Consider the following 27,574-nt stretch of genomic DNA (forward strand, 5'->3'; position numbering starts at 1 on the left):
GAAACACCCCTTTCCTTCTGGGACTTCCCATCCTCCTCTCCTGAAGCGAAGGTTGGGGTTCCTCGTTCACCTGCTGTACAGACGCCCTCCCTGCGTCCGGGGGTTGATGGCATCCTGCTGGAATCTCCCTTGTGCGTCTCCAACAGGAACTGAATGGGCACCAGGAGCGCGTCTTGATGTGCTGGCCTGATGGAGATGTTTGCACTCCCGCAGACTTGCAGCAGTGACAGCAGGTGATGGATTGAGTTTCCGCTTCTGTTCCATCCGCACCCCCTGTTGGAGTCTCCCTTAATGAGAGCTCTCCAACCACGGTTCTCAGAGACCTTCCGTTCCTCCATGGCATCTGAAACACCCCTGAAGACGAAGAAAGAGAATGAGTAGAAGGTAAAGAAGACGACAATGTGGAATCAGCACAGTGTTCTTCTTTTCCATCCGCACCCCCTCTTGGAGTCTCCATTGTGGAGGGCTCTCCAACGACGGTTCTCGGAGACCTTCTCTTCCTCCACGGCATCTCAAACAGCCCTTTCCTTCTGGGACTTCCCATCCTCCTCTCCTGAAGTGAAGGTTGGGGTTCCTCGTTCACCTGCTGCACAGACGCCCTCCCAGCGTCCAGAGGTTGATGGCATCCCGCTTGACTCTCCCGTCTGCTTCTCCAACAGGAACTGAATGGGCACCAGGAGCACGTCCTGATGTTCTGGCCTGATGGAGATGTTCGCACTTCCACAGACTTGCAGCAGTGACAGCAGGTGATGGATTGAGTTTCCTCTTCTGTTCCATCCGCACTTCCTGCTGGAGTCTCCGTTGTGGAGGGCTCTCCAACGACGGTTCTCGGAGACCCTTTCTTCCTCCAGGGCAGCTGAAACACCCCTTTCCTTCTGGGACTTCCCAATTTTCTCTCTCCAAGTGAAGGTTGAGATTTTTGCTTTACCCCTCCACTCTTGAACAGGACCTTGACCTGCTTGGCTCTCTCGTTTTTCCTCACAGGCTCCCTGAGTTGGTTTTCCTCAGAGGTAGCAATGTCTCCCCCTCCGGTGACCCCAAATGATGGGTAGTGATCCTTGTTGATCAAGGGGCCTTGGCCTGCGGCATTTCCTTCCAGGGATTCCTGTGTTTCCCCCCGAGGAGATTTTTGATGTTTCAGAGGAACACCATCCCGATGGACTTCCTCCTCTTCACTTCGCCTCTTCTCTTTTTCATTCTCAGCAGTCAGGGCCTGTGGGGACCTCGGAAGCCACATTCTGTGTCCCAAATCCACTTGGGAAGGAGCTTCGGGAGGCAGAAGGGCCCCCAAGGACTGAAGAACCCGTCTGGGAAGTCCCCACCTATGCTGGGCTGTTCTTCTCCTCAAGTGACCTTCCAGGTCTTCTTTTTTGGGGAGGCTCAGGAATGGGAGATGCCAGACCTCGATGGGGGTGGAGAGACTTCTCCCAATCCTTGTTCTCTCAGGCACTTGCCCCTCTGCTGGTCTTCGCTGATAGACCTGCCAGAAAGAGAAAATGAAGAGAAAGGTCCAGCATGAATGAGAGTAAAGAAAAACTAGCTTTCCTATTTTCTTTTTCTGCAGAACGGGCACCAGATCCGCTTCCTGTCTCTATGCATTTTGTTTACTTATGGAAAGCAAGCCCATAGCAGTAATGCAACAACCTACCTTCGCCTGGGCGCTGGAAAGCTGGGGTGGCCTTTCACGGGCAGCAAAGAGGCGCCTGAAACATCTCTTGATGGAGTCACAGAGGTTTTGAATAAAAGTGAAACTCTGGAGGAGTTTCAAGAGGATAACAATCTGGTAACAGAATGTTATGAACAAGAGGATAGAAGTGAAGAGGAGGTATCTGATGCCGGTTGCAAGGGCTTCCTTGAGAGTAACCAGACGCCTGCGCTGGGTCTGCTCCATCCTTGGATCAACACCGCTGCCGGAGCGCGGGTGACCCACCAAATAGATGGTTGTAGCAAACCACCTCCTCATGCATCGAAACATGTTCTCAAGCAGAGGAAAACTCTGCAGGAGCTTCCAAAGGAGAACAAAGTGATAACATAATCTTATGAAAGCGATGACAAGAAGAACGATGACATATCTGATCAGGGCTGTCAACATTTTCCCGAGAGCAACCAGGAGCTTGCGCCAGGTCTTGGCCAACACTGGATCAAGACAACTGACTGAGCGCCTGTCACTCACCAGATGGAGGGTGGCTGTCCTGGACCAGAGGTTTAATTAAGGTGATGAACTGCATCACAACATGACATCACAAAGAGGGGTCAGGGTCCTGTTGCCCCTCCACCCAAAAAAGGGCAGGGCCTGTTGCCCCTGCACTCCAAAAATGGCAAGTTCTGTTGCCCCTGCACCCCAAAAATGGCATAAATAAATGAATAAATGAATAAATAAATAAATAAATAAATAAATAAAGAAGGAAGGAAAGAAGGAAAGAAGGAAAGAAAGAAAGAAGGAAAGAAAGAAAGAAAGAAAGAAAGAAATAAAAAGACCAGAAATTTATTGAGGTGATGAACTGAATTACAACGTGACATCACAAAGAGTGGTCAGGGTATTGTTGCCCCTGCACCCCAAAAATGGCCAATCACCAATTTTATGACAAGTGCTAGAATCTTAATAGCTAAATTTTGGAAAGACAAAAATGATATTAAAATAGAAGACTGGTATTGTGAAGTGTGGGATATTGCATTAAATGATAAATTGACTATTAAAATAAAAAGAGGCGAAATAAGTTCTAACAATTTTTATGATATTTGGGGTAAATTTAAGGAATTTGTCTTAGTGAAATGAAGGGGGAAAGCCTCTAAAGAATACTCAAAACAATCTTGGAGAGACAGTCTGTAATAAAATATTATTAAATGGAGTCCCGTGAGTATGAGGTACACGTTAGAATTTAGTGTATAATAAGCACTATTATTTGTATTTTTTTCCTGTATTTTTCTTGTTACATATGTTTGTATTTTGGTGTGTTTTTTTAAATTATAAAATAGAAAAATAAAAAAAGTTATTTTAAATATTGCTACTTTGCCTTCCTTCTGAAAAGGGCTGTTGTTGAATTACAAAATTAAACGACTGCATGCTTGTGTTTGTGCGCATGTGGTCCCTCTGGGGTTCACATAGATTGTTAGGAAGTTCTTTTGCTAACAATAAAAATGGATACCCCAAAACCAGCATCCATACTATGGGATACCTACGAAGCTTTTTGACTATGCAGGATCTCAACCCGTATCCTCCTCTTCCAAATCTAATATTCAAACAATTATAGTCTACCCTGGCTCAGTCAGAATTGACATATGATTCTGTAGCTGGAACATCTTGGCATGTATCTTGTTGCAAAGCTATATGGAGAACGCCGGAAGAACATTGATAGCGTCGGTAGACGGCCACTGAAAAATAGTCCCTGCTTCCGTTTTGAGGTACCTCATTGCACACCCTCTGTGCCCATCCTAAAACCCAAGGAGCGACTCTTTAATTCATAGCAAACGAGTCAGAAGTTGGGAGTCTGATTCTCCACTGGGCAGGGACTGTTAGGCCACGACAAGGAGCCTTTGATGGTGCAGAAAACCACAGAGTTGTGCAATGAAAGGTTTGATGCAAGGACAGCAGCTGCTCACGAGCATTGAAGCGGCACCTCTCCCGCATCGTTCCTGTTGCCCAACACGGGCTACGCAAGGGGAACAAAACAAAATTCCCAAATCCACAAGGGCTCCCCACGGCCCTCGCTACGACCAATTATCATTCTATGAAACAGTGCACTAATGTTTTGTGTTCCTTAGATCTACACTGATGGAGAAATCTGAAAAATTTGAAAGCTGAGACATTGTTGTGGAATGCTTGTTGCGATGTGCTGTCAAGTCACACCTCCAACTCATGGCCACCCCTCCGAATGAGCGATCTCTAGCATGTCCTCTCTTCAACAGCCCTGCTCTGCGCTTCTAGACTCAAGCCTGTGGTTTCCGTTGGGCAGTCAGTGCATCTCGTATGGGGTCTTCCTCTTTTCCTGCTGCCTTCAACTTTTCCCAGCATGAGGGTCTTTTTCTGGCTTCTCATGATGTGCCCAAAGTAGAACCGCATCTTCAGTTTTGTCCTGTTTGCTTCCAGACCAACTTGTTAATCTTTCTGGCAGTCCAGGGCAGCAACAAAGCTCTCTTCTGGCACCACATTTCAAACAAATGTTTTTTTTTTCCCGCTGTCAGCTTTCTTTCCTGATACAACAGTTCGGTCTTGGCCTCCAATGACACCTCCTTGCACTTGCAGATCTTATCTAATGTCTTCATGGCTGCCCTTCCGAGACTCACCCTTCTTCTGCTCTCTTGGCTGCCCTCTCCCTTTGGGTGGATGATTAAACCATAGATTGCCGGAAGAAATATCAGCAACCTGGATTTCAAAGGGGCAGAGGAACTAGGGACCAAATTGCTAAGATGCGCTGGATTATGGAGAAAGCCAGAGAGTTCCAGAAAAACATCTACCGACTTTTAGATGATTTTCTCTCTTTAAAAAAGTCTCCTCTAAAAAGGTGATTAGAACTGGCCTGCAAAAACATCCATCTGCTTGGCCATCTCATGAGAAGAGAAGAGTCCCTGGAAAACACCCTGATGTTGGGAAAGTGTGAAGGCAAGAGGAGAAGGGGATGGCAGAGGCGAGATGGCTGGACAGGGTCACCGAAGCGACCAACATGAATTTGACCCAACTCCGGGAGGCAGTGGAGGACAAGAGGGCCCAGCGTGCTCTGGTCCATGGGGTCGCAAGGAGTCGGACACGACTAAACGACTAAACAATCCCAACATATGGGAGCTGTCTTATCATTTCCTCAGAGATGTTGGATAAACACTCTGCTCACCGTCAGACATATTTTGTGGCACAAAGACATCAGTGAAAAAAAAAAGCTTCAACTCTCTCTGGAACAAACATGTTGAACCTGAAGCCGTCCTCCTTTGGGCACATCATGAAAGGCCAGGATTCTCCGGAAAAGACAGTCATGCTGGGAAAAGCTGAACACAGCAGGAAAAGGGGAAAGCCCAGATACAAGATGGACAAACTCCTTCAAGGAAGCCACAGGGTTGGGTTTAGAAGAGCGGAGCGGGGCAATTGAAGGGCATTTTGGAGACGATAGGATCACTGGAAGTACAAGGCAACTCACTGGCAAGTAACAGAAATGAGAAAAGTCAGAGGTCCAAAATTATGCTGTGGAGGAGCTGATCAGAAATCGCACTATGAGGTTAACAGATATGTGTGTGGTGGGGAGGTAAGGGCCTGGGGAAATCCCTCTTTTTTCAAATTACGAAGCAGTTAATCAGTCTATGAACAAATGGAACAAAGCCCACAATTACCCAAACACAACATGTCTGACTGCAGCTCCCATTATCCCCCAGACAAAAGTCTTGTGGATGATGGAAGTTATACTCCAATGTATCTCTAGGGTCACCAGGGGCTCTACCCAGTGGGCCATCCTGCCTTGTCCTTGAGGTGAGTTGGCAGGTAGCTCCCCCCTGGTCACCCGTGCAATGTCTTGTCAGGAAAGGAAGGCTGGGCGGGAAGGAGGTCACGCCTTGTCCTCACTGGCCCTTTTCTTTCTTCCTTTTTCCTGATTCCATTCCAGCTTCCATTGTTTTCCTGGAGATGCCCAAAGGAAAGAGGTGGGACGCCAGGGCTGTAGGTCGGACAAGACGCTCCATGCGTGTTCTGGAACGAACGTGGCATGGCCTTTAGTCCACCCCGAGTTCCTCTGCAGGATTGGGAAGAGCCGATCCGGGCCGACATCCGCCAAGACAATGAGAAGTTCACCGGCAGGGCCGTGGCCAGGATCCTCCACGGCATCGGTAAGAACTGCCAGCCTCTTGGAGTGTGTATGTGCGCGGTGGCTCCTTTGAAGATGCTGGCCAAGTCTCATTACAAGAGTCATCCTCTTGGGCGCTACTCTCTGCTGCGCCAGCCAAGATGCAGCATCAGGTGTAGACATGGCTCTGGAGTCCACAAGAACCATAAAAAGGGACGTTGGTCGAGCCCCTTCCAGCGGGGCCTGTCAGAGAGGATCAGGGCCCTGTGGCCGCAAAGCCCATGAGACGAGTCAACCGGAAGAGGCAGAACCTCTGAAAGCTCTTCAAGAAATGACGGAGCTCTGGAGGTTGAGTCCCGGCAACTGGACTTCTTTCTTGGTCGGCTGAAACGTTTCGCCTCTCCTCCAGCAGCCGCCTCTTCAGTCTGAGGAGAGTTGGAGGGTCTCTCCGGGAATCTCCTACCACCTCTCCTCAGACTGAAGAAGCTACTTGGAAGAGGAGGAGCGAAAGGCTTCAACCTAATCAGAAAGAGGTCCAGTGGCCAGGACTCACCTTCCAGAGCACCACACAACGTTTATATCATTGTATTCGCGAAGGCTTTCACGGGCAGGATCTGATGGTTGTTGTGGGTTTTTCGGGCTCTTTGGCCGTGTTCTGAAGGTTGTTCTTCCTAACGTTTTGCCAGTGTCTGTCTAGCAAACAACCATTTATATCCATCTCCTTCCACTTAGAAAGGGCCTCTGGGGTAGCCGTGTGGGGTGAATATAATTGCTAGTTTTACTGCTGATTTGATGTGGTTTTAGGGCTACAGTGTTGAACTAGGGTAGGGGGAGGCCCAGGTTCACATCTCTGCTTTGGCATGAAACTCTCTGGGGGACCTCGGACCCGTCACTCGCTCTTTCTGTCAGCCTGACCCACTTGACAGGATGGTTGCGAAGACAACAGTATGGGGAAGGAGAGCCAGGTACGTCTCTCGTGGAGAGACAGGTGAGAGAGAAACGGGATTCATAAAGTAGCTTGACGGTTCATTAGTCAGTCTCCTATTGGACAGTGCCCAAGGCATCCCTAACCACACACCCCACACTGCCATGGCTCAACGCATCCCCTTGGCACTTCCTTCTAAAAAGGTCTCATCATGTTTTTCTAAGGGAAGACAGCTATTGATGTATATTTTGAAAAATCTTAAGAAGAAAGCTGCTTGGAAGACTTCTCTGTGTACAAGACAGCAAGCCAGGAAATACTATACTGTGAAATAAGGCACGCTGAGTTCCTGAAGAACAGGGATAAGATCCCTGGAAGCCGTGTGTCTTGCTTGGAAGAGATTGGCAAAAGGACCGTCGGCTGCCCATGGATAGGCGTTCATCAGGAATAAAGGCAGCGTAAAAGACAAAGAAAGTCAGTCCATCCGTCCATCACTCTCTGAGCGCTAGAGGTACCTGTAGGGTCTGAAGGGATGGAAGTGGCCGGTGCTGGTGAAGGACAAAAGCTCAGGGCTGGGAGAGAAGAGAGGTCTGGAGGCACCCTCGGAAAGGGCGGCCCCATCCAACCTGCCTGGGGCCAGGCTCCTCCAGACCTCTGATTCGCTGCTGCCTTCTCCTTGGAGGGGAGAAGGGACCACCTGGGAGCCTTTCCGTGCGAGCAGGTCCCTCTTCCTTCCCAGATGTTGGTCCAGTGCTCGAAAAAGTTAGGTTCTTTTTGGGAACTCCAGTTCCCAGAATCCCACAGTCCGCAGGGCCCCGGGGAGCAATGCCGAGTTTGGTCTCGGGAGGGGAAGATCTCTGTCCTTCCACCAAGGACCTTGTTTTCTCTGAAGCAGAAGAAACTGGCTGGTCCTTTAGCCCCTGAAGCCCAAGCCGCTGACCGTTCGGAAGCTCACTGGCGCGTTGTCGCTTTTCGTTGAAAATGACCGAAACGCCTCTGTCCGGACAGGAAGCCCATGCTGCCCTGCTCAGGTTTAGGGCAGAGACCGGCGTTTCTGGAGGAAGGACCTCCGGTTTGACTTCAACCAGATTATGCGCTTTGCCACGGAGGAGATTTTCCACTGGAACTGAGTTGAGCCGCCACAGACATGACGAGAGACGAACTCCTATAGCAAAGACGACTGTCCATTGATGGAAGAGCTGTAACGGCTGGTGTGGCCCCGCCGAATTTCCTTTCTTCCACAGAGCAGATTTGAGTCAAAATGGGGAATGAAGTCAAATTTCCTTTTGCCCTAAAATAAGCCGGGTTTTGTTTTTACCTACAAACGTTTCCACCGTCTGTCTCTGAAGCTTTCTTTTTAATGTAAAATATATATTTTAAAATTCATCCTAGCCTCTTCTTGACTTGGTAAAGGGTGCCAAGAGCCCTTCCTTAGACTGTAAATCAGGGGCTTTTATTAATTTTTCTTACAACTTGCTTGTGGGTTTTGCTTGTTTTGGGCTCCAAGGGGACTGGTTGCCCAGCTCAGAGAAGGGCATCGGATGGCCTTCAAACCTTGGTCCTCCTCCTGCAAAGCTGAATCTTGCCCTCCTCTCCGCTCCTGACCCACATCCTCTCCCTGGATGGGTTAGTAAAATATTCAGTCTAGCCCATGTCCTAATCATTGGCCTTCCCAGTTTTTGGAGCAGGAATTGAATTGCAGTCAGACTGACCAGTCAGTGGAGGTGTATTAAAGCTCAGGAAAACAGAAAGGTGGGCGTGAGATGGACAGATTCCCTGGGGGGGGGGAAGGCACTTCCGTGGGGGGGGGGCTTGCTTGAAGCCCCTCTCTGGCTCAGGGAGAAATAGGTTTTGCTATGATTAAGAAACATTTTGTCTTCTCGTTCCTTTCATGAAGATTATTATTTCCCTGTTAGTTCTCTTTGTTTTTTATTCCTTTTTAAAAAGATGGTTTTATTTTTACTGTGTTGATGCCTCATTTGGTGGTTGATTTAAAACATCAAGTCCATGTCTGGAATCAGTTGAAATCAGTCCAATGTGGAGACTCCCGGCCTTTCTCTCACCCCCTGGGATGCGTCTGAAGAGTTCGGGAAAGACCCAGGATCTCTGAGGTTATCATCATCATCATTATTGATGATGGCACGTGTGCGACAGCTGGCATGTGAAGCCCTTTCTTCTGGCACAAGAATGAGCGGCTCACCCACCCGCCCTTGGTGAAACAAACCTTTTGAAGTGGCTGCAGCTGGGGTTCCCCCTTTCTCTTCCTGTTCTGGGTCCTTTAACTTCCTATCTGTCCCCATGATTCCCCCTTTAACTTCCTGTCCGTTCCCACGATTCCCCCTTTAACTTCCTGTCCATCCCCATGATTCCACCTGAAACTGCCAATTCCTGTTCCGGTTCTTGTCTTCTGGTGGCACGGCAGCCACTGGTTTCTTCCCCACCCCCTCATTTTGGGCACTCGAGCCGAAAAAGGTTTGCCTCCACTGCTCTACATGCTCTTGAAAAGACACACACACACCCCAAGCCACACAGATCTGCATCTTCATGAACATAGATCACAAGAAAGATTTTTATTGAAATATATCAGTGGTTAACATGTGATTACTATAGGAAAGCAATCTCTTAGCAAGTAATAATAATAATAATAATAATAATAATAATAATAATAATAATAATAATAATAATAATAATAATAATAATAATAATAATAATAATAATAATAATAATAATAATAATAATAATAATACGATATGGATTTGGCTCAATCTTCGGTGTCATATTTGTCCCCTCTGCAAGGGAACCTCACCCGGTGTGCACGCAGGGGAAGGGATCATCTCCAACAGGAACTGAATGGGCACCAAGAGCGCCTCCTTGATGTGCAGCCCTGCTAGAGATACTGGCACATCCACAGATGAGCAACAGAGACAGCGGGCGACGACTCTCCTTTTCTTTTCCATCCACACTCCCTGCATCAGGAGGTTGATTCTCGGAGAACTGCTGGAACATATTTTCATGCCTGCAAAGAACGATGGCAAGGTTTGTTCTGAGTCAAGCCAAGGGAATTTCAGAGAGAAGGTGAGCCAGCTGATGGAAAGACCAAAGTCATCTTCCTGCCGTAGGACGAAGGCCGTTCTGTCTTTGGTGCTCTCTCAAGGCTCCAGCTTGGAGCTGAGCGAGAGAGCAAGAGAGCAGCTTGAGTTCCTGGTGCAGAGGTGAGAAGCGATGGAGGGCTTTCCTGATTCCTCTCTCAGTCTCTGAATGCCGACCCCACAGCAGCATCTCTGTCGTATTGTGTGCGTGGATTACAGGGGATTGACTGTCCGAATCCTGGATGTCTCGGACAACCCAGATAATGTGGTTGCTGACCTTGAGCCAGACATCCTGGAGAGTGCAGTCAAGTGGGCCTTAGAAAGCATGGTTAACAACAAGGCCAGTGGAGGGATGGCATTCCAGTTGAACTATTTAAAATCTTAAAAGATGATGCTGTGAAGGTGGTACACTGAATATGCCAGGAAGTTTGGAAAAATCAGCAGTGGCCAGAGGATTGGAAAAGTTCAGTTTACATCCCAGTCCCAAAGAAGGGTAGGGCCAAAGAATGCTCCAACTACTGTACAATAGCACTCATTTCACACGCTAGCAAGGTTATGCTCAAAATCCTCCAAGGCAAGCTTCAGCAGTATGTGGATCAAGAACTCCCAGAAATACAAGCTGGATTTCGAAAGGGCAGAGGATCTAGAGGCCAAATTGCTAACATGCACTGGATTATGGAGAAAGCCAGAGAATTCCAGAAAAACATCTACTTCTCCTTCGTGGACTATGCAAAATCCTTTGACTGTGTGGACCACAGCAAACCATGGCTTTTTTTAAAGAAATGGGAATGCTTGACTACTTATCCATCTCCTGAGAAATCTACATGTGGAACAGGAAGCAAGAGTTAGAACTGGATATGAAACAACTGATTGGTTCAAAATTGGGAAAGGAGTATAACAAGGCTGTATATTGTCACCCTGCTTATTTAACTTATATGCACAATACATCATGCAAAAGGCAGGACTGGCTGAATCCCAAGCCGGAATCAAGATTGCCTGAAGAAAGTGAGGAGGAATTAATTGAGGGTGAAAGAGGACAGTGCAAAAATGGTCTGAAGCTCAACATCAAAAAAACTAAGATCATGGCCATTGGTCCCATCACCTCCTGGCAAATAGAAGGGGAAGTTATGGATGCAGTGACAGATTTTACAGTGGTACCTCGACTTACAAATTAATCCTTATTGGAATGGTGGCTGTAAGTCCAAATGTTCATAAGTCGAAGCACTATCTCCCATAGGAATGGATTGAAAACCAATTAATCTGTTGCAACCAAAGAAAAAAAATACCCCCACCCCCAAATAAAAATAAAACACTGCAGGCCCCTGGGCCTGCAAAAAAAAAAAAACAACCCAAATCCAAAAATAAACATTGGAGCAAGTCCCACGCTGGGACTGCACCAAAAAAAAAAAAATCACCCAAACACAAAACAATACAGAAACATCCCCTCCCAGCCCAAACCTACCTTATAAAACCCACCCAGAACAACTTTTTAAAAGAAAAAAAGCAGCAACTTACCGGTGTGAAGCCTCATGGGGGTCTCCCACCACGGCGATCAGCAATCACGATGGTTGGGGACCCCCAGGAGGCTGAGCTCAGCCGGGATGGTCCAGTGGCTTGCCTCCTGGCGGCGGCAGCAGTAGCAGTGGAAGCCAGGGAGCCTGAGCCTCCCTTTTCCTAACCGTTGGGGCGAAAGACCTACAAAGAACCAGCCTCTTCACCACCAACGGTTTGAATTTCACGCCCTCGACCTACAAATATCCCTACTTACGGACATTTCGACCTACAGGCAGCTCCAGCCGCAAAATTTTGCATCGACTTTTGGCCGGAGCTGTCCGTAGGTCGAAATGTCTGTAAGTAGGGACGTTCGTAGGTCAAGGTGCCACCATACTTTCTTGGGCTCCATGATCACTCCAGATGGTGACAGCAGCCACGAAATTAAAAGATGCCTGCTTCTTGGGAGGAAATCCATGTCAAACCTCAACAGCATCTTAAAAAGCAGAGACATCACCTTGCCGACAAAGGTCCGCATAGTCAAAGCTATGGTTTTTCCTATAGTGATGTATGGAAATGAGAGCTGGCCCATGAAGAAGGCTGACAGCTGAAGAATTGATGCTTTTGAACTGTGGTGCTGGAGGAGACTCTTGAGAGTCCCCTGGATTGCAAGGAGAACAAGCCTATCCATTTTGAAAGAAATCAACCCTGAGTGCTCACTGGAAGGACAGATCCTGAAGCTGGGGCTCCAATCCTTTGGCCATCTCATGAGAAGAGAAGACTCCCTGGAAAAGATCCTGATGTTGGGAAAGTATTGGAGCCTCAGCTTCAGGATCTATCCTTCCAGTGAGCACTCAGGGTTGATTTCCTTCAGAATTCAGAAGTTTGTTTTCTTCCATACATCACTACTGGGTAAACTATAGCTTTGACTATGCAGACCTTTGTTGGCAAGGTGATGTCTCTGCTTTTTAAGAGGCTGTCTAGGTTTGTCATGACGTTCCTCCCAAGAAGCAGGTGTCTCTTAATTCCGTGGCTGCTGTCACCATCTGCAGTGATCATGGAGCCCAAGAAAGTAAAATCTGTCACTGCCTCCATATCTTCCCCTTCTATTTGCCAGGAGGTGATGGGAGTAGTGGCCATGATCTTAGGTTTTTTTATGTTGAGCTTTAGACCATTTTTTCACTCTTCTCTTTCACCCTCATTTAATTCCTCCTCACTTTCTGCCATCAGACTGGTATCATCTGTATATTTGAGGCTGTTGATATTTCTTCCGGCAATCTTGATTCTGGCTTGGGATTCCTCCAGTCCTGCCTTTTGCATGATGTATTGTGCATATAAGTCAAATAAGCAGGGAGACAATATACAGCCTTGTCGTACTCCTTTCCCAATTTTGAACCAATAATTTGTTCCAGATCCAGTTCTCACTGTTGCTTCCTTTCGAAGATATAGATTTCTCAGGAGATGGATAAAGTGGTCAGGTACTCCCATTTCTTTAAGGACTTGCCATAGTTTGCTGTGGGCCACACAGTCAAAGGCTTTTGTGTAGTCAATGAAGCAGAAGTAGATGTTTTTCTGGAACTCTCTGGCTTTCTCCATAATCCAGCACATGTTAACAATTTGGTCTCTAGTTCCTCTGCCCCTTTGAAATTCAGCTTGTACTTCTGGGAGTTCTCGGTCCACATACTGCTGAAGCCTACATTGGAGGATTTTGAGCATAACCTTGCTATCGTGTGAAATGAGTGCAATTGTACGGTAGTTAGAGCATTCTTTGGGACTGCCTTCTTTGGGACTGGGATGTAGACTGAACTTTTCCAATCCTTTGGGCACTGCTGAGTTTTTCAAACTTGCTGGCATATTGTGTGGAGCACCTTAACAGTGTCATCTTTTAAGATTTTAAATCAACTGGAATGACATCGCCTCCACTGGCCTTGTTAGCCATGGTTTCTAAGGCCCACTTGACGTCACTCTCCAGGATGTCTGGCTCAAGGTCAGCAACCACACTATCTGGGTTGTCCGGGAGATCCAGATCTTTCTGGTATAATTCCTCTGTCTATTCTTGCCGCCTCTTTTAGATGTCTTGTGCTTCTGTGAGGTCCCTCGCATTTTTGTCCTTTATCATGTCCATCTTTGCACAAAATGTTCTCCAATTTTCTTGAACACATCTCTGGTTTTTCCCTTTCAGTTCTTTTGCTCTATTACGTTGCACTGTTAATTGAAGAAGGCCCTCTTCTCTGATAATACTAATGGTAGTGATATTACAAAGAAGAAGAAGAAGGAGAAGGAGAAGAAAAATGAAAAGAAGAAGAAGAAGAAGGATAAGGAGTAGAAGAAGACGACGATATGGAATCGGCCCAATCTTCAGTGTCATGTTTGTCCCCCTGCGATGGGAATCTCACCCCATCTGCATGCAGGGGAAGGGGTCGTCTCCAACAGGAACTGAATGGGCACCAGGAGCGCGTCCTGATGTGCTGGCCTGATGGAGATGTTTGCACTCCCGCAGACTTGCAGCAGTGACAGCAGGTGATGGGTATCGTTTCATCTTCTTTTCCATCTGCACTCTCTGTTGGAGTCTGCCTTGTGGAGGGCTCTCCAACCACGGTTCTCAGAGACCTTCTCTTCCTCCGTGGCATCTGAAATACCCCTGAATACGAAGGAGGAGGAGGAGGAGGAGGAGGAGGAGGAGACGATATGGAATCGGCACCATGTTCTGGGTCATGTTTGTCCCCACGGCAAGGGAACCTCATCCGGTGTGAAGGCAGTGGAAGAGGTCCCTCTTGGAGTCTGCCTTGTGGAGGGCTCCCTGTTGGGGTCTCCCTTGTGGAGGGCTCTCCAACCACGGTTCTCAGCGACCTTCTCTTCCTCCGTGGCATCTGAAATACCCCTGAATACGAAGAAGAAGATGATATGGAACCGGCATAATGTTCTTCTTTTCCATCCACGCTCCCTGTTGGAGTCTCCCTTGTGGAGGGCTCCCCAACCATGGTTCTTGGAGACCTTCTCTTCCTCCACGGCCTCTGAAACACCCCTTTCCTTCTGGGACTTCCCATCCTCCTCTGCTGAAGCGAAGGTTGAGTTTCCTCGTTCACCTGCTGTACAGACGCCCTCCCTGCGTCCGGGGGTTGATGGCATCCCGCTTGACTCTCCCGTCTGCGTCTCCAACAGGAACTGAATGGGCACCAGGAGCGCGTCTTGATGTGCTGGCCTGATGGAGATGTTTGCACTCCCGCAGACTTGCAGCAGTGACAGCAGGTGATGGATTGAGTTTCCTCTTCTGTTCCATCCGCACCCCCTGTTGGAGTCTCCATTAATGAGAGCTCTCCAACCACGGTTCTCAGAGACCTTCCGTTCCTCCATGGCATCTGAAACACCCCTGAAGACGAAGAAAGAGAATGAGTAGAAGGTAAAGAAGACGACAATATGGAATCAGCACAGTGGTCTTCTTTTCCATCCGCACCCCCTGTTGGAGTCTCCCTTGTGGAGGGCTCTCCAACAACGGTTCTCGGAGACCTTCTCTTCCTCCACGGCATCTCAAACAGCCCTTTCCTTCTGGGACTTCCCATCCTCCTCTCCTGAAGTGAAGGTTGGGGTTCCTCGTTCACCTGCTGCACAGACGCCCTCCCAGCGTCCAGAGGTTGATGGCATCCCGCTTGACTCTCCCGTCTGCGTCTCCAACAGGAACTGAATGGGCACCAGGAGCACGTCCTCATGTTCTGGCCTGATGGAGATGTTCGCACTTCCACAGACTTGCAGCAGTGACAGCAGGTGATGGATTGAGTTTCCTCTTCTGTTCCATCCGCACTTCCTGCTGGAGTCTCCGTTGTGGAGGGCTCTCCAACGACGGTTCTCGGAGACCCTTTCTTCCTCCAGGGCAGCTGAAACACCCCTTTCCTTCTGGGACTTCCCAATTTTCTCTCTCCAAGTGAAGGTTGAGATTTTTGCTTTACCCCTCCACTCTTGAACAGGACCTTGACCTGCTTGGCTCTCTCGTTTTTCCTCACAGGCTCCCTGAGTTGGTTTTCCTCAGAGGTAGCAATGTCTCCCCCTCCGGTGACCCCAAATGATGGGTAGTGATCCTTGTTGATCAAGGGGCCTTGGCCTGCGGCATTTCCTTCCAGGGATTCCTGTGTTTCCCCCCGAGGAGATTTTTGATGTTTCAGAGGAACACCATCCCGATGGACTTCCTCCTCTTCACTTCGCCTCTTCTCTTTTTCATTCTCAGCAGTCAGGGCCTGTGGGGACCTCGGAAGCCACATTCTGTGTCCCAAATCCACTTGGGAAGGAGCTTCGGGAGGCAGAAGGGCCCCCAAGGACTGAAGAACCCGTCTGGGAAGTCCCCACCTATGCTGGGCTGTTCTTCTCCTCAAGTGACCTTCCAGGTCTTCTTTTTTGGGGAGGCTCAGGAATGGGAGATGCCAGACCTCGATGGGGGTGGAGAGACTTCTCCCAATCCTTGTTCTCTCAGGCACTTGCCCCTCTGCTGGTCTTCGCTGATAGACCTGCCAGAAAGAGAAAACGAAGAGAAAGGTCCAGCATGAATGAGAGTAAAGAAAAACTAGCTTTCCTATTTTCTTTTTCTGCAGAACGGGCACCAGATCCGCTTCCTGTCTCTATGCATTTTGTTTACTTATGGAAAGCAAGCCCATAGCAGTAATGCAACAACCTACCTTCGCCTGGGCGCTGGAAAGCTGGGGTGGCCTTTCACGGGCAGCAAAGAGGCGCCTGAAACATCTCTTGATGGAGTCACAGAGGTTTTGAATAAAAGTGAAACTCTGGAGGAGTTTCAAGAGGATAACAATCTGGTAACAGAATGTTATGAACAAGAGGATAGAAGTGAAGAGGAGGTATCTGATGCCGGTTGCAAGGGCTTCCTTGAGAGTAACCGGACGCCTGCGCTGGGTCTGCTCCATCCTTGGATCAACACCGCTGCCGGAGCGCGGGTGACCCACCAAATAGATGGTTGTAGCAAACCACCTCCTCATGCATCGAAACATGTTCTCAAGCAAAGGAAAACTCTGCAGGAGTTTCCAAAGGAGAACAAAGTGATAACATAATCTTATGAAAGCGATGACAAGAAGAACGATGACATATCTGATCAGGGCTGTCAACATTTTCCCGAGAGCAACCAGGAGCTTGCGCCAGGTCTTGGCCATCACTGGATCAAGACAACTGACTGAGCGCCTGTCACTCACCAGATGGAGGGTGGCTGTCCTGGACCAGAGGTTTAATTAAGGTGATGAACTGCATCACAACATGACATCACAAAGAGGGGTCAGGGTCCTGTTGCCCCTCCACCCAAAAAAGGGCAGGGCCTGTTGCCCCTCCACCCCAAAAATGGCAAGGCCTGTTGCCCCTGCACCCCAAAAATGGCATAAATGACAAAAATGATATTAAAATAGAAGACTGGTATTGTGAAGTGTGGGATATTGCATGAAATGATAAATTGACTATTGAACTTAAAATAAAAAGAGGCGAAATAAGTTCTAACAATTTTTATGATCTTTGGGGTAAATTTAAGGAATTTGTCTTAGTGAAATGAAGGGGGAAAGCCTCTAAAGAATACTCAAAACAATCTTGGAGAGACAGTCTGTAATAAAATATTATTAAATGGAGTCCCGTGAGTATGAGGTACACGTTAGAATTTAGTGTATAATAAGCACTATTATTTGTATTTTTTCCTGTATTTTTCTTGTTACATATGTGTGTATTTTGGTGTGTTTTTTTAAATTATAAAATAAAAAAATAAAAAAAAGTTATTTTAAATATTGCTACTTTGCCTTCCTTCTGAAAAGGGCTGTTGTTGAATTACAAAATTAAACGACTGCATGCTTGTGTTTGTGTGCATGTGGTCCCTCTGGGGTTCACATAGATTTTTAGGAAGTTCTTTTGCTAACAATAAAAATGGAAACCCAAAAACCAGCATCCATACTAGGGGATACCTACGAAGCTTTTTGACTATGCAGGATCACAACCCGTATCCTCCTCTTCCAAATCTAATATTCAAACAATTATAGTCTACCCTGGCTCAGTCAGAATTGACATATGATTCTATAGCTGGAACATCTTGGCACGTATCTTGTTGCAAAGCTATATGGAGAACGCTGGAAGAACATTGATAGCGTCGGTAGACGGCCACTGAAAAAAAGTCCCTGCTTCCGTTTCGAGGTACCTCATTGCACACCCTCTGTGCCCATCCTAAAACCCAAGGAGCGACTCTTTAATTCCTAGCAAACGAGTCAGAAGTTGGGAGTCTGATTCTCCACTGGGCAGGGACTGTTAGGCCACGACAAGGAGCCTTTGATGGTGCAGAAAACCACAGAGTTGTGCAATGAAAGGTTTGATGCAAGGACAGCAGCTGCTCACGAGCATTGAAGCGGCACCTCTCCCGCATCGTTCCTGTTGCCGAACACGGGCTACGCAAGGGGAACAAAACAAAATTCCCAAATCCACAAGGGCTCCCCACGGCCCTCGTTACGGCCAATTATCATTCTATGAAACAGTGCACTAATGTTTTGTGTTCCTTAGATCTACACTGATGGAGAAATCTGAAAAATTTGAAAGCTGAGACATTGCTGTGGAATGCTTGTTGCGATGTGCTGTCAAGTCACACCTCCAACTCATGGCCACCCCTCCGAATGAGCGATCTCTAGCATGTCCTCTCTTCAACAGCCCTGCTCTGCGCTTCTAGACTCAAGCCTGTGGCTTCCTTTGGGGCGTCGGTCCATCTCGTATGGGGTCTTCCTCTTTTCCTGCTGCCTTCAACTTTTCCCAGCATGAGGGTCTTTTTCTGGCTTCTCATGATGTGCCCAAAGTAGAACCGCATCTTCAGTTTTGTCCTGTTTGCTTCCAGACCAACATGTTAATCTTTCTGGCAGTCCAGGGCAGCAACAAAGCTCTCTTCTGGCACCACATTTCAAACAAATGTTTTTTTTTCCCGCTGTCAGCTTTCTTTCCTGATACAACAGTTCGGTCTTGGCCTCCAATGACACCTCCTTGCACTTGCGGATCTTATCTCATGTCTTCATGGCTGCCCTTCCGAGACTCACCCTTCTTCTGCTCTCTTGGCTGCCCTCTCCCTTTGGGTGGATGATTAAACCATAGATTGCCGGAAGAAATATCAACAACCTGGATTTCAAAGGGACAGAGGAACTAGAGACCAAATTGCTAAGATGCGCTGAATTATGGAGAAAGCCAGAGAGTTCCAGAAAAACATCTACCGACTTTTAGATGATTTTCTCTCTTTAAAAAAGTCTCCTCTAAAAAGGTGATTAGAACTGGCCTGCAAAAACATCCATCTGCTTGGCCATCTCATGAGAAGAGAAGACTCCCTGGAAAACACCCTGATGTGGGGAAAGTGTGAAGGCAAGAGGAGAAGGGGATGGCAGAGGCGAGATGGCTGGACAGGGTCACCGAAGCGACCAACATGAATTTGACCCAACTCCGGGAGGCAGTGGAGGACAAGAGGGCCCAGCGTGCTCTGGTCCATGGGGTCACGAAGAGTCGGACACGACTAAACGACTAAACAACAAAACAACAACCTGATGTATTCGTCCTGTCAATGGACACTGTAATCCTTTTGATTAGGGCTAGGTTCCTGAACAGGCTAAAAAGAACCTGGCTTAGGACTGTGACACACATACCCTTGCCCTTTCGGAGGCACTCCAACTTAATCCTTGTCTTGGTCCTTCTCTCTGTGGAACTACTCATTCCTGCAAATGGAGAAACGCACGGCCGGGTCATAGACTGAAGGGTGCAGGCAGGACAGTGGAGCTTCCAGTCCAGCCGTCTGCAGAGAGAAGGGCCCTCTGATTTTTTTTATTTCCCCCTGTTGTTTTTCCAATGACCAGTCTCAATCTCATCAGGGACTAGAGAGGCTTCCTAAGGCCGTCTCGGGGAAGTGGGCAAGCGAGAGACTTGCAAAAGGCAATGGGCACAATCTTCCTTTTATAAGGAACCAGATCACCAGGGTTCTGAGTTCCCATCTTTTCTCTCCTGCCCCCCTTTTGTCACCCCTAGAGCTGATATTAGCAGTGCTGTGACCTCAGGACTTTGATGCTTCCATCTATCACGTCCGAACAGGAAAAGCTAAGAGATCTCATTCCTCAGGCAAAGAGTACGTAACTCTCCTTCTCAGTTCGTTCTGCTTAATTTCTTTTTTCCCCCTCTTTCCCCATTTTCTAATTGTGCCATACGAATGCTCCTCCCCATTAATGCCTGGGGGTGATCTTTGCTCTGCCCAATGCTTGTCCTACAAATGCCCAAATACTGTACTCCTGATCCATTTCATATTTACGTATTTCTAGGCAATGCACATCCTTGTAATGCATAGTTTATCACATAAAGACAGAATTATATTAAGTGCATCCATGTTCAAACTGGGGAAATCTACTCTTTGGACTGTGGCTCCCAGAATCCCCAGGCGCCATGACCGTTCCATGCGGGCTGGCAGATTCGAGGAGCTGTAGTCCAAAGAATTAAAAATGCCCCAGCTCTGAAAGATGATTGGAGTGCAAAAACATTAGCTTGCTTCAGTTCAACCTGGTGTTTCAGGCGGCTCCCCTTTAACTGAACTCATGGTGCAAATATGTCCAGTGGGGAGACACTCCCTTAGCCAAACAATTCGGCAGAGAATTCTCTGGATATTTTTAATGGGACGGATTGTTTTTCCAACTCTGGGATCTGAGGGGTTGCTTGCATCTGAAAGACCTGCCTTGTCTTGCTCTTCAGGCTATCTCCAAACCAAGGCACCACACTCCCTCTGAAGCCAACGGGGTTCCTTTTCTTTGCCGAGCAGTTGCACGGAAAGCAAAGCATGCTTCTTATATATCACCCCACTGGGTGGTTTACAGTTTAGTTAGGCTGCACATTGGGGACCCTCTCCAGGAGTTGGGTACTCAATTTACCGACCTTGGAAGGCTGGAAGGCTGAGCGAACCTTGAGCTGGTTACTAGGAATTGAAACTGGGGCCTTAAGCAGAGTTTGGGCTGCAGTACTGCAGTTTAACCGCTGCACCAGGAGGCCCCTGCGCCCTGGAGCAGAAGAGACCATTCCAGCCGCTGTGACTTTTAGAAGTTACCCAGAAGGGAGATCTCAACAACTGCATCTTCTCTTGTCCCAGCGCTGTGGTCACGCAAATTCTCTGCATAATAAGAAATAATAAGTCTGCATGATAAGATATAAAATGTTGTTCCTGGTGAAGCACCTACAGAGATGCCTGGGTGCTGCCTGACGATGGGAAAACAAGGTGGTCGGAACAGGAGGCCGGGCTCTGAGACATCTTGATCCTGCCAGCTTCGGGAGCACGAGTCACACTGTGGGCTTCGTCCCACTCCCCAGTTCTACACTGAGGCCTCGGGGTGACTCCAGGACCACCTGCGGAGGTGCACTTGGCCTCCTCTTGCTTCTTATCACGTTTAGAAGAAAGCATCTCTTTTCAGGCTAACAGTTCACCAGAGACTCTTTTGAGTTAACCATGCTATTTAGCATTTATACCAGGTTATCACAGCACCAAAAGCAAATCATCTGATTATAATAGAGTCCTTGCAACAGATCTTAATTCAAAGGAGGGAGCTGGTAGGTGGCTGATGTAGTCTGCTATCTGTTGGTTACTGGTATAGCCCTACCTTTATATCAAGTTCAAGGTAGTAAATACTTTTCACGCCCTGCCACGTGGTCCTCCCAACCATCGTATAAGGTAGACTATGATGAGAGAAACAGAGAAAAAGAGGGGGGAGAGAGAAAGAGGGGGCCAAATTCACCCCAAATAAGAATTTCTTGGGGATTCAAACCAGATCTTCCCTAGATTTGCTAGGTCATCCTCAGCATCCTGTTCCCTGAGATTTGAGGGCTAAAAGTGGAGACAGGAGGAGGAGATCCGTATGATATTCCCTAGGGAAATGATGGAAATGATCAGAGAAAGGGCAGAAGTGTTCCTGGGCCAGTTGGCTGCAGAAAAGAGAAAACTAAAGTAGTTCAGGTAAAGGTAAAGGTTCCCCTTGACAATTTTGTCCAGTCGTGTCTGACTCTAATGATTACTTAAATGGAGATTCAGAGGAGGCAAGGCTTCCTAGAGAAGACAATTATGCTGGAACAGTAGAAGGCTGCAGGAAAGGAGGAAGACTAAATACAGTGTGAAACAAGTGAAGTGAGCCAGGTCATTGAGTTTGCAAGAGCTGAGCAGGGCTGTTAATGACAGGACCTTTTGAGGTCATTCATTCATAAGGGTGGTCGCAGGTTGCAGGCGACTTGACAGCATGTCATGTCAACATAGTGCGTGGCAACAGAACACAAAGGCAGTGCTGATGGGGGTGTTCCAAAAGCTGCTGGTTTGCATTGGGTTGTGTGCGAAGCATGTTTGCCTCTCCTTTGGCTTCAGCTCTGAGCACCCACCTTCACATCCAATTGATTCTGAAAGAAGTGTTTTGCAACAAGGCCTAGGACCTGTGGCGTAGCTCAGCAACTGAACTGAAGCTTTACTCTGTGTGACCATTTTCTGCTGCGGATCAGCAAAGTTGGCCTCCTCTTCCTTCATCCCAGATGTAACTTGCGCTCCCTTGGGCTTGTATCCTGACCAGACCTCGAGGATGCCCTAAAACAAGAGCTTCAGATGGCCAAATCTAATCTGACATGAAATTAACTCTTGTAGGCAATGTTCACACACTGCTATGCTGCGTCTGCTTTGTGGTAATGGAAAGGGCCTGTAGAGAAATCAAATAAAGACTTTTGTTTCTACCTTTGTGCAAAAAAACGTAACTGAAATTACCTTTTTCAGTTAGGGGGATCAGGAGGGTTGGACTACTGTGAAGAATGGCACTGAGCCACTCTAATCAATCCTTCTGCAATACTATAGTAGATTGAGGATGTACAGGATCAAACACAACATTTTGATGAGCAAGGGTGAGTACAGCATCATCTGCCATTCCTGCCAGGGGTTCTTGCCTCTTACTCTGAATTTAGCTTTGCAGTATTCAGAACCTGCAGGTAGAGGTGGACTTTCCTGGAAACAATGTATTGGTTATTATAATAAAGATTTTATTTGGGTTTAAATGGGCAATTAAGACCCATCAGCTATACAACAGACCAATGAGTTTTCTCAAAGGACGAAAATAAGCAATCGCGCAAGCCAATCGCTAAGCAAACTAATGTAAGTAGAAACACCACCAAAACAGCAAACAAACGAACTGCGAAGGCCTGCCATCTGAACAAAATATACTGCATTATTATGCCATGGAGTTATCTAGACTGGCTGGACAGCTCAGTGGTTAAGGTAGAGGCTGGGAGTTTGATTCCCCAATTGTGCCTCCTGGGAGGAAAGCCAGCCTGGGTGGCCTTGGGCCAGTTGGACAGTCCCAGGATGGACCTCAGAAGAAGGGAATGGCCAACCATTTCTGAGTATTTTGTGCCTGGGAAACCCTGAAGAGAATTGCCTTAAGTCCAGAATTGACCTGAGACACATGAACATCATCATCACACCAAAACATTGAATCTATATACACTTAGAACTAATGCTGTGCTGTGTACAAAAAAAAAAAAATACTGAAAGGAAAAATGAGCCACATGGTACAAACTGCTACACGAATACCTATGAAGGGAAAGTACCTATTGGCTCTCTCCAGTCTCCTCCCCTCATGCCTGGCCAGCATTAGCCCTAATGGGACCTTTGGGACAAGGCAAGGTGTGAAGCACAGGGATCATAACTCATGAGCCTTCTTGCTATGAAAGCCCTGACAGCAGTGGCACACAGCCTAAAAAATAGTCTTCGTTCCCCCCAACCCTTGTCTGCCATGCCTCTGTGACACTGCACAAATCTACCCTCCCTCCGGGCTTGTGTTTTGGCTCTGTCTTTTCGATGATTAGCTGAAAACTCAAGGAATAGAGGTACTGGTGACCTGGCAAACCTAACTGGGCCAACTTTACCTAATCGTGTTTGTCTGTAGCTTGTTTCATTTGTCTGTGGCTCAAAGAGCCAGGCAGTGCTGCTTCTCCCTCCATCCCTCCCCCCCCCCTCTTTCTCCCTCTCTCTTTCTCTCTCTGCTTGCTTCCGCCAGAGCTTCCTGCACACTCAGCTTGATCCCACCTAATCAGCTTTTCTTCTTCCCTTGAAGGACACTGCCTAGCTTCCCTAAGCTTTGCCCACCCCGTTTCTGTTCACATTCCATCGGCTATTCCTATTTCTACAATCATGCTTAAGGAGGGGTGAAGCAGAACTGGAAGAGGGGCAATGGGGCACCCTCACTTGCATGACTAGATGCACTTCTTTAGCACAATGCCGATTTAAAAATAACATAACCTGCCTTGTGTTTGGGGTAAGAGATGGCTGTAACTCTGCCTCCTTGTTGTCTAGAAAATCAAGTGGGGTCACATAGAAGCCTCCTGAACCAACATAAAAGAATGTTTTAAGCTAAGGGCTCCATCAGATGAGCATTTGTCCCGCTGTTTGGTGCCCTGGGGGTGGTGGTGGATTGGTCCACTCTTGTTTCCAGTGATCAGAACAATTTAAGCACTAGAGTGAATCCGTCTGTCCACAGAGTGCCCGTTCCCACACCTTTCTAGCCCTGCTGTTGGCTTCTAATTTTTTTGGCACAGGTAAGTTCGCTCTACTTTTGTTCATTTCCAGTGCTGGTGAATGGGAATAGATCAAGAAGTGAGCCTTGAAACTGTCAAGGGTCTTTCTACTGTCAGTTTCAAGTATTGTGAAGTAGCTTAACAAATGAGCCACTTCAGTGTGTTAGCAAATTGAACACTTCTCCTGCTCCGAGGCATAGGGACAGAGAAGCGAAATTATTATTTTTTAGTCTGCTAGTCCCCAACCAATGGTCCGCAGCTCGGTGCCAGTCCGTGGGCTTCCTGGAACTGGGCCGCGGAGACAGATCTCTGCCCTCTGCCCCCCCCCCACCTGGTGGGTGTGTCGCATGCGCGGAGGAGCATGTGTGTGACACACCCCTCCATGAGCACTACACACCCATCTGCGAGCATGACATGCCCACCCGCGAGCGCAGGGGTGGCCCTGCCCCCTCTGTGTACAGAGCCTGCACCTCCCAACCAGTCTGCGGTCCCAAAAAGGTTGGGGACCGCTGTGCTAGAGCATTGCTGATGTGCTGCATCACTTAGATTAATTTTTCAAAAATGCTACGGATAGTTTCTTGTTCAGTTCTTCAGACAAGGCAATAAAAATCAGACCCAATAGGGTTGCTGGAGGTCTGTATGCCGTATGGATGTTAAAATAGCACCAAATGGCATATTGTACTGCCACCCCACCTCAAACGACCCTATTTAGACCGCACCAGCCCTCTCCAAAAAGGCCAGTGTAGATGAGCCCTAAATTTCAGGGGGAAAGGAGCAGGTTCCACACTGTTGGTTTCAGATCAGATGGCACCATTCGTATGACATAAGACTTGATCTCATATCATCAGTGCCTTTTCTCCTTCCTTTCCATCTCTTTTCTGTCTTTGCTGAAATCAAGGTTTATTTTGCTCCAGGAGTTCGTTCTGGGGGTGGGTGGAATTTAGCACTTTGCCACTTTCAGTAGAAGGCTCATTTCTGAGGAAGCTTTCAATTAGCCCACAAATATGAGGAAAAGCCACCCCCAAGTGCAACGTTTCAGGAGGGATCATGGGTTTTTATTCGGGGATTTCCAGAGGAGACAGGAGCTTCCTAAAATGTAGCCTTCGCTCTGCACCTTGGATGCAGATCCTGATAAACCTCCTTCTCCACCGTGCAGAAATGCAATTCACTCTGACCAACTGAAGCAGAAATGGTTGTTGTGGGTTTTTCGGGCTCTTTGGCCGTGTTCTGAAGGTTGTTCTTCCTAACGTTTCACCAGTCTCTGTGGCTGGCATCTTCAGAGGACAGCACAGAGACTGGCAAAACATTAGGAAGAACAACCTTCAGAACACGGCCAAAGAGCCTGAAAAACCCACAACAACCAGTAGATCCCGGCCGTGAAAGCCTCTGCGGATACATTGAAGCAGAAATGTTGCCTTGTCTATCAAAGCCCTTAGGGATTAAACATTAAGAAAGTGTACAGTGATGCCTCGCAAGACAAATGCCTCACAGGACAAAAAAACTCGCAAGACAAATGGTTTTGGCAATGGGGTTGGTGACTGGCAAAACAAATGTTCCTATGGCCGTGCTTCGCAAGACAAATGTTTTCCGTTTTTTTGTTCCTGCTTGATGTTTGCTGATTTTTAAATGTTTTTCTATAATGTTTAAAAAGTTAAAGCTTTTTTATTGAATTTTTTAAAAATCATCTGCACAATATGTATGGCTTTGAAGAACACTTAATAAACCCTTTGTAGACCAAATTTGACTTTGTTCTGACTTCTTTTGCCCATAGGAACGTACTAATTAGATTTTAATGCATTCCTATGGGAAAACGCATTTTGCAAGACAAAATTTTTGCAAGACAACGTTAACCGCAGAATGAATTAAATTCGTCATGCGAGGCACCACTGTAATTCTAGTGTCACTGGAAGGAGAAGAATGGGGGAACCAAAACAAGATGGCACTCTCTCCTCTTGGCCCTAGCTCTACTCTTCCCACTGGCCTTCCATTGATGCACGCATTGACTTTCTGTGCTACTCATTTGGCCTCCTTGTGGCTCTTCCAATAGCACCACAATCCGTGGCCACAGTGGCTGGGAATTCTAAGAGTTGTAGTCTTTAAAAGTAAGCTTTATTTTATTTATTTATTGTATTTATACCCTGCCTATCTAGTCATTTTGAACACTCTAGGGCTGTTCAAGCACTGAAATGTGATGGTGTCAGGAAACTCACATGCCCGTTCATTGTGGCTATTTCTGAATGGCCTCACACCCAGCGCAATTCATCATGTTTTACCGAATAAAAGGAAGTCCCCAGTGGGAGGTGGTCGCCTCCCTCTTTTCTTGCTCACAAGGGACAATGCTTATGTTTTAGACAGAAAGAATTTTATTTAGCTGCTGGTCGCAGATCGTTTGGTGGCTTTTTAAAAGATCACAGGTTTTCCTGAGGAAGGAAGGGTGAGTCTGAATCACTGAAATGGGGAAGCTTCTCTTTCTCTCTCACTATGACAAGCCAGGCAGGTCATCAAGTGATGCTGTGAGAAGTCGGCCTCTGGTGTCCTGTGCAGGACGCCTTCGATGTTTTCCTTTTATGCTGTGCCAAGGATAAGCTAGAAAAGTAAAGCTTGCCCTTGATGCTGCTCATGTTGTGATTTGAGAAGCTGTTTTTAGATCTCTGGAGCAGTTCTTTACCAGCTCACGGCCCGATCCCAGAGTTTGGAAAAAGTTGCTTCTTTGGGTTCTTTGCGCGTTTGTTGCTGCTGTTTTGAACTACCACTCCTAGGATTCTGCAGTCAGTACGGCCGGCCGCCTTAGGGAAATCTTCATAATCCTCTTCATCTTAGAATTACGGAACTAGAAGGGACTCCAGAGATAGTTGTTGTGGGTTTTTCGGGCTCTTTGGCCGTGTTCTGTAGGTTGTTCTTCCTAACATTTCGCCAGTCTCTGTGGCCATGGGCATCTTCAGAGAACGTTAGGAAGAACAACCTTCAGAACATGGCCAAAGAGCCCGAAAAACCCACAACAACCATTAGATCCTGACTGTGAAAGCCTTCACGAATACATCAACTCCAAAGATGTTGGCTAGTCTTCCTGTCCAAGTTCCAAGGCTGAATCCAAGGCTTCATATCTGAATCCAAAGCCCAAGTCTGGATTTTTCCAAGATCTACATTCATTTTGGGTGTGCAAGAGAGTCATCCAAGGATGAGGTGTGACGTTTGTAAAGAGTGTGTCCCTCTGCATCAGGACTTAGTTAGACAGGGTTTGCCACATAAGTGAGATATTTATGGAGTGGTTTTAGCAGTGTCCTTCACCCAGTGGGCTTCTATGGCCAAGTGGGGGTTAGAGCCCTGGTTTGAACCCTGGGCTCCTGAGTTCATGTCTGTCACTGCCTACTACACCACACTGGATACACTATTTGTCTTTGCAATATATATCCATGTTTATTGCAAAGACAAATAGTGTATCCAGTGTCGTGTAGTAGGCAGTGACAGTGTAAATATACACACTGTATATTTAAGTAGGAACCGGTGGTCAAGGTTCCCCTTGACAATTTGTCCAGTCGTGTTCGACTCTAGACGGCAGTGCTCATCTCTGTTTCCAACCCATAGAGCCAGCATTTGTCCGAAGACAGTCCTCCGTGGTCACGTGGCCAGCGCGACTAGACATGGAATGCCGTTTACCTTCCCACCAAGGTGGTACCTATTTGTCTACTCGCATTTTTGCATTTTGCATGCTTTCGAATCGCTAGTTTGGCGGGAGCTTGGACAAGCGA

General features: G+C 47.3%; 1 long non-coding RNA gene across 1 annotated transcript; it reads left to right on the forward strand.

Moving 5' to 3' along the window:
• Window positions 1-5: 5 nt before the first annotated feature.
• On the forward strand, window positions 6-17,248 carry LOC144588692 (uncharacterized). The gene is made up of 2 exons (XR_013544357.1): window positions 6-2,322; window positions 16,571-17,248. It is a non-coding gene; the product is annotated as an uncharacterized LOC144588692 (long non-coding RNA).
• Window positions 17,249-27,574: the final 10,326 nt, after the last annotated feature.

Source organism: Pogona vitticeps, chromosome 4 (assembly GCF_051106095.1).
Source record: "Pogona vitticeps strain Pit_001003342236 chromosome 4, PviZW2.1, whole genome shotgun sequence".
Lineage (NCBI taxonomy): Eukaryota > Metazoa > Chordata > Lepidosauria > Squamata > Agamidae > Pogona > Pogona vitticeps.